Consider the following 8843-nt stretch of genomic DNA (forward strand, 5'->3'; position numbering starts at 1 on the left):
GAAAGAGAAAGATATTATTCATTCTGCTAAACTGATACGGGGAGGAGATGGACAAGGAGACGCAATAGAGATCTACAAAATCATAAATGACATGGAGAGTATGAATGGGGAAAGATTTGTCACTGCCTCTTCAAATATAAACATTAGGGACCATCAGATTAAACTGACAGTGATGCTCTCTGGTACAACTTTCTTTGTATTTCAAGAAGCACCAAAGGCTTCTGAAAGCAACTTGAAACTCAGGGAAATTAATATGAAACTGATCCACTGAGGGCTATGAGGCATGAAAACACACCTTGCTTATACAGTTCATGATCTGCAAATTTATGGGAATGTATTGAAGACCATTCCAGCAAAGTATTTTTTATTTTCAGTAGTGTTTTCCTCACACTTTCACCTATGCATCTATTAGGCATCATCACAGACCAGATGCCAAATTTGACAAGCTTTAGATTTAATGACTGTTCCAATACTTCTATCAGTGTATTTTTGAATATGATTTCCAGCTGTTTATGAAATAACAGATTCTGCCATTTGCCTATATGTTCCTAGGCCTCTTGTGGTTTTATCGGCTCCTCAAAAGAAAAAATAAAATCATTACTACTAAAATTTTTAGGTAATTACTGCTGAAATTTTTAGATGAAATTTTTAGGTTTTGAGTAAAATAGAAAGCTCTTATTTATACATACTGATTTGGGTAGATTTATAAGCAGAAAAAAAAACCACACAAGGAAATCCTAAATGATAAAGACCTATATTTTAGAATAGGGTTTCAGTAAATTCTTTGCCATTACTAGTCCTTTTGTAGTACAGTCAGGAGTTACAGGATTGTTAAAAAAAAAGTACTTTATATCTTGATCTCTGTATGCAGATGGTCAGACAACATCATACTCTTAAAATGCTTAGATCAATGAGTAATTAGCACAGCTCTACAGCCTCTGACTTCGGAGTCATTGTTCTGAGACTCAGCACCAAGTCTAGACAGGAGTAGAGTCTACTATATCATTCTAATAATTTTCTCTGTTTTTTATGTCATACCTGTTACCATGAGACAGAACACAGATAATGAAAAAATACTCATGCCTTCAACCTGGCCATGTTATATAGAATCCTTATTTCAGCATCCTCACTGATTCCCAGATCTTTTTGTGCGGCTTTTGTTTGTTTATTTGTCTTGGCTTTGTTTGTTGGCAGTTGTGTTTTCTTTGTTTGTTTTTTCCACTTATCAGATAGTTCACCAAAAATCCTCTTTGACCTAGAGATGTGGGAATCATACTGACTTCTGTGTTGCAGTGTGTATGCATCTCTGACTAAATAAATCTCAGAGGGGGCTTTATCATAATAGCCTGTCAATCTTCAGACCTGAAATAATATTTTCTACTATGATTCTGCTTTGGATTATATTTTTTACTACAGTTACTGCTTTCTTTTTATCTCTTCTTCTAAAGTGATGGGTTCACCTGTGCTCTTGATGTGCTCTTCTTCTTGAGTTTATTAAAACAAGAACATGAGATTTCAGCTGATTTCTGCCTCTACTTTGTTACTTTAGCTCAATCACTTATTAATAAATTATTTGTAGGTCTCCTACATTTGTATTAGAATGTTTTTGTTGTAGCTCTGCATTGAAAACTCCTTTGATCTTTCCAGTGGGTTTACCATGTTTTCTCCCATAAAATAATAAAATAAACCCATTCTCTTTAACACTCACATAATATCACAAAATACCCTGAATAGGTCAAAGGACAATTACTATGAGTATCAGACCGTGACAAAGCTTGTATGAAAACAGAAGACACAGAAAGAGCAGATTAATTTTTTTTATATCCTTGGCATGAGACTAAACCTCTCTGAGACTGTGTGCAAGCTGGAGCTAAATTATTTGACATGCCTGCAATGTCCTGTGGCTATAAAGTTTAGAAACACCAGAGGATGTTAGTACTCCAAATACTTTTACCATGTAAATGTAGCTTATGATGAAGATCTAGCTCAGTATAAAAGTAAGTCTTGTTTTGAAAGGAATGGTGTTATACACTATTGATTTTTGTCAACTTTCATTCTAATAAATGTGTTCTACTTTTAGTCTCTATGCAAACTGCTTTTCAATTATATCCATCTATAATAAGTTGTAAGTTGGAGTACCCTCCACTGTTACACTCATCATACTAAAATTAAGGGTCTTAGTCTTCATACACAAAAAATAAAATCACAAGCTAAGATAAAAATGAAATTTCTGTTCTTGGTACTGTATTAGTGCTATACAATCAAGAACACTAGTGAATGAACTCCTTCTTTAGGAAACACTCAATTTTGAGCTTTGCTGGGTACAAAACTATAGAGAACAATAAGACAGTTTTTATACTCTCAATAAGTCTTTTGATCATCAAGGAGAAATAGCTGCAAACTATTTTCCTTTAAATCCACTTTAGATTCTTTTGTTGAGTGTAAAAAAAAAAAATAAAATAAATTGAGGCTTACTAAAATAAAAATTAAGTGGTCAAAATGTTCTGGTTTGCTGTTTCTCTTGTGTACAGAGGATATAAAATGCTACTAATACAATTAACTTTTCCACGCAATGGTGAAAATGGATACAAAAGGTGAAATAGAGTGAAGGAGTGAACACATTACTTTCAAGTAACATAGTATGTTGTCTTCTGGAAATTATTCTGAAAACCATACTTCATGTATGACTCCTTGCTGTCTGATTTACAGTGCCACTATAACTCCTAATAAAGTGCCTACCAGCCTTTTCAAGGGCAAAAGAAATCTATAATTAAGAGTTTGAAAGCAGTCATTATTTTCTTTCCTTATTTCTAGGGTACAGGAAAAGTCAGAGCAACAGTATTTTTACTGGAAACACTTTTAAATTTGGCAACATGCTTCTGTGAATAAAAATCCAGTTTATATGGCAAAATTCTTCTTAAATCAAATATAAAACTCAACTTTTGTAGAAATGGAAAATCTGTGCTACTGACAAGCTGAAAGTATCTCAGTGTCTCTTGCATGAAAACCTTTTTTGACTTCAGGAAGCTTGACATAATTTTTATTATGTAGTGTGCTATGCAGAATTATATGCAACTTTCTTCATGCTCATATATGCAAAGAAATACAACTATGAATTATTGATTTGTTGATTGTAAAAATGGCTATACACATAAAAGTTTTCTGCAAAAGTGAATCTAAAACCAGAAAAAACTCTGCATGGTTCTGTAACCTAAAAGTATCCTATGCTGAATTGAAAGAGCCCCATTAATCTGTTTCTTGTAATAGTTTGTTGGATGCTTCCTGAGAGACATTTGGATAAACCCTATCTTCTGACAAATGTAGGTCAGAGTTTGCTTCTTATCAAACTGCAGTGATTTCTTCAATTTCACTGAAAGACTTCTGACATGTCACTTTCTTAATTTAAGCTTTTCCATAGATGAGTGCTTAATCAATGTTCTGCTAAAAATGGGCTTCACAGAAAAAAAATTAAAAATATTTACATCCTGTCTCAATAGGAATTGCATGAATTGCAGTGAGAGTTCAAAATCTGGGGGCGTGTCCCCAGTTAAAAAGTAGAAGTGGTAAATAGGCAGCATTGGAACTACTACTCATAGGCTTTTCATATCAACTGAATTTTTTTATTAATTTACAACGATTTTTTTATTACCCAGCTACTCTGGAACCAAAGAACAACAGGTTATTTCACACTCTCCTTCCTTTACTTGTATTGAATAATAAACTGTGTGTGTTTTGAGTCTCTGGTTGACTATATCTAGGCAAATTCCAATTAAACTCCTTAATACTTCTGAACCTGACCACCAAATGACCTTTTCCTTCTGCTATTCAATGACAATATCAGCTGTTCCATGACAATGGGAGTAAAATGCTGCATCCAAGGTCTGTCTCATATTCTGGGAAAATTCAGACCTATAAAGTGAAGCCAACACATATAAAATGCTAGTCTCCTGTAGTAAAGTAGCTATCAGTCTGTGGAGCTAATGTACACCTGTAGAGGAGATAGTGCCAGCAAGTGTCTATAATTTCAATTTAGTCATTTGCTTTATGCATCTGTGATTATAATTCTGGAGCTGAATCTTACCTTTAAGCATTTTGCTAGTAGACATTGTTGCAAGCAGCAAACATTAATGCATATGAGAGATCAAGATCATAAGTTCTTTAAATGATCCAAAGTTGATTCCCTTTGGGCCTCAAAATGTTTATATTCTTTGCACTTAACTTTGGCAAGCCAGGTTCTCAGCAGGTATTATAACTGTCTCTGCATCTAGCAAAATATTTTAGCTATTGATGTAGGCATCAGTTCTAGGGTTCATTTTATCATCTTTGTTATTGCATGACACTCTTCAATCCTGTTCTGGAAGCCCCAAAAAATTGAAATACAAAATTCTAGAGGTCTTCCATTAAAACCACAAAAATTGTGAAAAAGACAATTTTTACCTTATTTGGAACATCTCAGAGGAAATATGAATCCTGAAGGAGATTTCCAAGAATTTTCTAGAGAATGGGGATATAACTTCTGTTAGAAGTAGCACCAGAGCACCCTCAATGGCTCTGGTACAAGCATAGTAACCCAAGCTTCAAACCTCCACCCTCCTTTAATGGACAAAGGATATGAACTCTTTTCAGGTGAGTGACCCACGGAGTCAAATTGGTAACTCCTGCATATGATGGACACTTTACCACAGTAAAGAGCTGTTTCCTCATTGCTGCAGATGACCCTCATTTAGATGAAGATTTACTGTACAAAAACATGCAATTATCACTGTCCTTTTATAAAGGTCGATGTAGGAATAATTTGTATAATAACTCCTAGGAATAACTCTTAGAAAGTAAGGAGACAGATTCAGGCTAAGTATCAAACCAAGCAGTAAAGCCAGAGAAGACTTAAAAGTCAACAGGCTTTAAAAACTTATAATGGAAATAAAAAAGGGCAGCAACTACCAATTAAAAGCTTTACTGTCAGAGTTAGACTTTGATATACCTTACCCCTCTGGCATTAATCTTTCTGGAATGTTCATTACAAAGAGTTAATATGTTTTGCGTGAGTGCTAGAGCAGGAAATTCTAATTTTAAACAATAAAGTATAATTACTACAGTTTCATCTCAATCAAAAGTTTAAGGACTTAAAAACTTCAATACCCCTCCCCTTTGAGATACACACATCTGGAGAAACAGAAGAGAAAACAGTTTTACGAAAGCTGAGCTTTATGCTAAGGAGAGAATAAAATTGTCGCAGTGTTTAATCAAAATCTACGTATTTACATGGGAACATGGAACTTGACCTGTTAAGGAAGACATTGGTTTAGTTGCATACTATTTGCAGGTACTGCGTCACCCATTGTTTTCATGTAGCATTCAAACTTCCACCATGTTCAGATTTTGGTTTTTTATGGTTCAGTAAATACCATTGCAAGTAAAAGGCTTCAGGCATTACACTATTTTTCCTTCCCTTAATTTTTCAAGACATCAAGGATAGAGTCTCTTTGGTTTGTTATGAACTTGTTATGAGAATTTCCTGTGGGAATCAAGTAAGAGGAACATTGTACCTAGTGTCTCTTGTTACAATGCAGTATTTAAGGGAGTTTAACTTTCAGAGGACTTGAAAGTAAGGACAATAAGCTCAGAATAAAAGCCTCAGGGCTGTAGACAATGCATTGATGGTCAGTTATCAGTCACTGAAAATGTACAACCTTAAGCTGGAAAAAATTGCCTGAAGAATAAGAGGGAGGGAGGGAGGGAGGAAGAAAGGAATGAAGGAAGGCAGGTAGGCAAAAAATAGCAGCTGAGTAAACAGAATAACACAACTGGTGAAGCCTGGATATGTAGCACCCTCTATCATCATGCACAGTGTATACCAGTAGCCAAACTACAGCCTAGATAAAGGTCCAAAGGCAAAATACTCAAATAGTTTTATAAGTAAGAACTCAACACTCAGTGACAAAGGTTAATGTCACAGAATGATGGGGTGGTAGAAGCTGCAAGATTGCTACCAGCACAAGAGTCTCAGTTCCTTCCAGTTATATCATGAGCTCTGACACTCCAACAGCCTTTTGACCTGCCAGCAGGTTGTCCAAGGCTGCATATGGCAAGCTAAATATGTTATGTGTCCCAGGGTATATTTTCTTAACAAAAGCAGTGCATTTTTCCTCACTAAGAAACCCTCTAACTTTTCAATAAATAAAGCTTTATGTATGTGACAAATAAACTTTAGTGCATGTAAATTCAATTTGACCTCTTACTACTTCAGGTAACAGCTTGAAGGCGTGTGGAATACCACTGATGGCATTTCTGTTTGAAGGAAACGGAAAAAATAGATGCACAAAGATCTTTAAATCTACATAAACTAGTCTTGAACATCTCAAGCCTTAGTGAGGCAGAAAAAAAGCAGTAATACATTTAAAGGTCAGTTTAAACTAAAAAATATGCAGAATGGCTGAATAACATTAATTAGTGTTATAACAACAAACGCAATTGAGTTTAGGTTTGGATGGAATTCAAAGGAAGGAATAATGAAAGGGAGTAGTGAAGAAGTAACAAGTTGGTACTTATCAAACAGGGAAAAGATGATTGAATTTGTAGAGAAAATATCTGATAATTGATTGAATTTTATCCTAATTTCTATTTTACAGTGGAATGATATATTCTAAATGAACCCCATATGATTTATTACATCACAAAACTGTCTTCATGACTTGTTTTTGGAAGACGTTGTATGAGTCACTATAAAGTGGACTAGACAATGGTCTGTAAAAATAATCTGGATTCGGTAGGGATTCAGGTACATACACAAATCTTACTTATTTCCATTTACTATGATTCAATGATGGATAAACCAAAGGTGTAAAATTTCCTGATGCATTTGGAACTTTCAGATCAAGACTTTTCATATGGTGTGACCACAACGCATTTCTTGATGTATATTTTAATAACCTATTCTACTCTACTTAAGACATAATTGTCGACATTGCCTGCTTGAGTTTAAATGTTGCTGTCTTCTTCCTTTAGGCATGACATCCCTGTAATTCCACCAACAGTATGTTAATTTTTCAAGCTTTATTACGTAATCATTAATTGTGATTTTCTCCTTGTCTCCTACTACCTCTTCAAAAAAGGCTAAGGTTTTTATGTGTCCAGGAAACTAAACACAAGTCTGTTTAATGTCTGCTGAGATGTTTCCCTAGCTATTTATATATTTTGCATAAGATATGTTTTCTGAAGATTCCAAAATATAAATAAATAAATAAATTTAGACTAAATTAGAGTTCAGTATATAAAAAAAAAATTAAAATCTAGACTTTAGTTTCCTCTCTACATTTTCAGATTAACTAAAGTATCTGGTAATATCTTTCTGATGGTCTGATACTTTGATTTTGTTTTATGTATTTTGATATGCCTTTCACAAGAACCATAAAGCCTATACCCAATGGACACCATAAAGTCTCTACTGTGAGGTATCAAAACATCCAGGAAGATAATGTCAACCATTGAGGAAGCAAAAACAGTTTCAGTTTCAGAGTATAATTCAGAGATGATTATGAATGTGGTTTAAAAAAAAAATCAGCCTCTGCTCCATTAATGAGGATGCTGAGGCTGGAACTGTCAGAAATGGTGCCACTTCTTTCCTTGTTCTTTTATTAACTTATATCCTAAACCAGACATCCTGACACTTTGAAACTGAAGTCTGCAATATTTAAATAAACAACGTGTCAGATCTCCCAAAATTGCACTTTGTATACACAAGCTGATATTTGTGTTACTGAAGTTGAGTTAAAAGCAACTTATTTGAATGCTTCTTCTGATAGCTGATGTTTCAACAGCCACATGCAGTAAACAAATAAAAGAAAAACATGAATGGAAAGCTAAACTAGCTTTCTACATCTAGACCAGTAAAAGTCTGGGTGGTTCATCTAGGAGTCATTAGCATGAAAATAACCACTGCAATAACTTGTCTCTGGTGAGAAGGAATTTGTGCCAGTCCTAAAATCTTGGCTTTCTATGTTACATGCAATGACTGATTGTCTCCACTGATTGTGTCGAACACTAGTCTGGCAGCCTCAGATGTCAAATGTTTTATGTCATTCACTGATACACTGACTTCAGATGTCATAACAGCTGCAACAAGTAACTTGAGTGAATTTAATGTATCCGAACAACAAATATGAATGAAAATATTGTTGGGTGAGTACCTTATTTCTTCTGTATAAAATAAAAAAACCCTACATCTCAATATCACCTGTTAGACTTAACATCGAGGTAAGAACCGACTTTATCATCAGATACCACAAGATTTTCTTTCCTCAGCAATCAAAATTTGTTGTCATTCTTCTCATCCAAGCATATTCTCCTTCTGAGAAAAACGCTAATATTGTGACAAAGCTCAACACAACCCTATATCCATCCAACTGCTCTTCTCTTCCAGTGAAGGCTGTTAGGCAGTAGTGTGCATAAAGGGGATTTTTTTGCTAAAATCCATTGTGCAGTTGAGCGTCCAGTTAAATCAAGGACTTACTATATATTGGATTGAACCTTGAGCAGTTAATTCTTTGACAGCTACCAACTCTTCAGGCTGTTTGTGCAAGAAGCTCTATATAGAAATCAGAGCATCCTGCTAAAGAGTTCAGGACAATTTCTGATACAAACTTCAAGATTTGAAATCTTGGTGCCTTTCAGTAGGTGAAAATAAGTGAACAAAATCCTTGAATGACAAGGTATATTAATACAGAATCATCTTTTATTTATGTTTCTCTCTTCTGACTAAAATGGAACTGATTTAAGGACAACAGAACTGGCAGAGGGGTTATTTTGAAACCTTTTTTATATGGTTCTTCCAAGTCGCAGACCAT

The sequence above is a fragment of the Corapipo altera genome, unplaced genomic scaffold, assembly GCF_003945725.1.
Source record: "Corapipo altera isolate COAL_440 unplaced genomic scaffold, ASM394572v1 0, whole genome shotgun sequence".
Classification (NCBI taxonomy): Eukaryota; Metazoa; Chordata; class Aves; order Passeriformes; family Pipridae; genus Corapipo; species Corapipo altera.